Source organism: Pezoporus occidentalis, unplaced genomic scaffold, assembly GCF_034315485.1.
Source record: "Pezoporus occidentalis ecotype Australia unplaced genomic scaffold, CSIRO_AGI_Poc_V1 ctg3008, whole genome shotgun sequence".
Classification (NCBI taxonomy): domain Eukaryota; kingdom Metazoa; phylum Chordata; class Aves; order Psittaciformes; family Psittacidae; genus Pezoporus; species Pezoporus occidentalis.
This window is the reverse complement of record NW_026914951.1, coordinates 3,015-4,880: the sequence shown is the minus strand read 5'-3', so window position 1 is coordinate 4,880 and position 1,866 is coordinate 3,015. Positions and strand designations below refer to the sequence as shown.

Here is a 1,866-nt window from a genome sequence, read left to right as displayed (position 1 = left end):
CACCCGCCGCCGCTCGCGCGGCGCCGGGCCACCTGCCCGCCGGAGGCCTTCCCAGCCGACCCGGAGCCGGTCGCGGCGCACCGCCGCGGAGGAAATGCGCCCGGCCAGGGCCGGCCGACGGCCGGGCGGCGGTCCCCGCGCCGGCCCGCCCCCCCCGGCCCGCCCCCGCGGGCGGGTGGGCCCGGGGGACGGAGGGGAAGCGGAGGCGGGGATCCGCCGGACCCGCGCCGCCCGACCGCAACTCGCCGGGTTGAACCCCACCCGTTTACCTCTTAACGGTTTCACGCCCTCTTGAACTCTCTCTTCAAAGTCCTTTTCAACTTTCCCTTACGGTACTTGTTGGCTATCGGTCTCGTGCCCGTATTTAGCCTTAGATGGAGTTTACCACCCGCTTTGGGCTGCATTCCCAAGCAACCCGACTCCGAGAAGTCCCGGGCCCGGCGCGCCGGGGGGCCGCTACCGGCCTCACACCGTCCGCGGGCTGCGGCCTCGATCACAAGGACTTGGGTCCCCCGAAAGCGCCGCCGGGGAGGGGGGCTTCTGTACGCCACATGGCCCGCGCCCCACCGCGGGGCGGGGATTCGGCGCTGGGCTCTTCCCTCTTCACTCGCCGTTACTGAGGGAATCCTCGTTAGTTTCTTTTCCTCCGCTGACTAATATGCTTAAATTCAGCGGGTCGCCACGTCTGATCTGAGGTCGCAAGCCCGAGGGAACGAGAAAAAAAAACACGCGCCGACGGCCGGCACGCGCCGCCACCGCGGGCGGCCGAGCCCCAGCCCGGAAACGGCCCGAAAGCGCGCGGCGCGCGCGCGCGCGGAGACGGCCCGCCGCGGGACGGCCGGGAGACCCGCTCGGGGAAAGAGAGGCGCCGAGAGGGTGGCGGCGGGAACGACGTCCCCGGCACCCCCCGCTTCGCGGCGCGCGCGCGGCAGCACGGCGCGGCACCGCCGCGGTACCCACCCGCAGACAGCCGCCCGCGCGGGAAGCGGGAAACCGGGGGCGAGGCACGCGCCTCCGCACCTTAACCGCCTCTCTACCCACCGCCGCGACGGGCCCGACCGGCCGGCCGAACCCCCCGCGGCGCCCACGACGGGACGAGCTCCGCCGAAGCGGGCGCTCCGGGAGCGGGGAGCTTCGGAGCGCTCCCCGAGTCTCCATTTAGGGGGACGAAGGCCACGCGCGAGGGCGGGCGGGCCTGCGAGGCGCCCCAGCCGCGCCGCGCTGCGCCGCGGCAGCGCAGCCGGCGATTGATCGTCAAGCGACGCTCAGACAGGCGTAGCCCCGGGAGGAACCCGGGGCCGCAAGTGCGTTCGAAGTGTCGATGATCAATGTGTCCTGCAATTCACATTAATTCTCGCAGCTAGCTGCGTTCTTCATCGACGCACGAGCCGAGTGATCCACCGCTAAGAGTCGTCTGCCTTTCGGCACCGTCCCGCGAGCGCGGGAGGGCCGGGACCGCTCGCCGAAAGCGGCCCCTTTTATCTCTGAGGACGGCCCCGCCGTGCGCGCGCCCGCCTGCGCTTGCGCGCGCCCGCCCGACGCCGGGCGAACGGACCGCACGACGGCAGCCTCGCCTCGGCTGACCGTACGAGCACACACGGAGAAAAGGGGTTGAACGGGAGAGGTTGGTGTAAAACAACCCAAAATCTACTCCGAACGGCAAGGCCGGGGAGAGCCCGCGCTCCCGACCGACCTGGGAAACGCACCTTGCTCGCTTCGGAGGCGGCCCAGGCGCCCGGGCTCGGTACGGTCTTCTCACGGAGGCGGCGGCGCGGCCGCCCGCGCCGCCCGCCCGCCCCGTCGGCTCGAGACACGGATGGTGCTGCCGCTCGCTCGCTCGGCGGGAGCGGCAGCGGGGGCGCGCCC

General features: G+C 72.5%; 1 non-coding gene across 1 annotated transcript; it reads right to left on the bottom strand.

The window, feature by feature from the left end:
- Positions 1 to 1,259: 1,259 nt before the first annotated feature.
- Positions 1,260 to 1,412, bottom strand: LOC134168134 (5.8S ribosomal RNA). Its single transcript, XR_009966447.1, has one exon. It is a non-coding gene; the product is annotated as a 5.8S ribosomal RNA (ribosomal RNA).
- Positions 1,413 to 1,866: the final 454 nt, after the last annotated feature.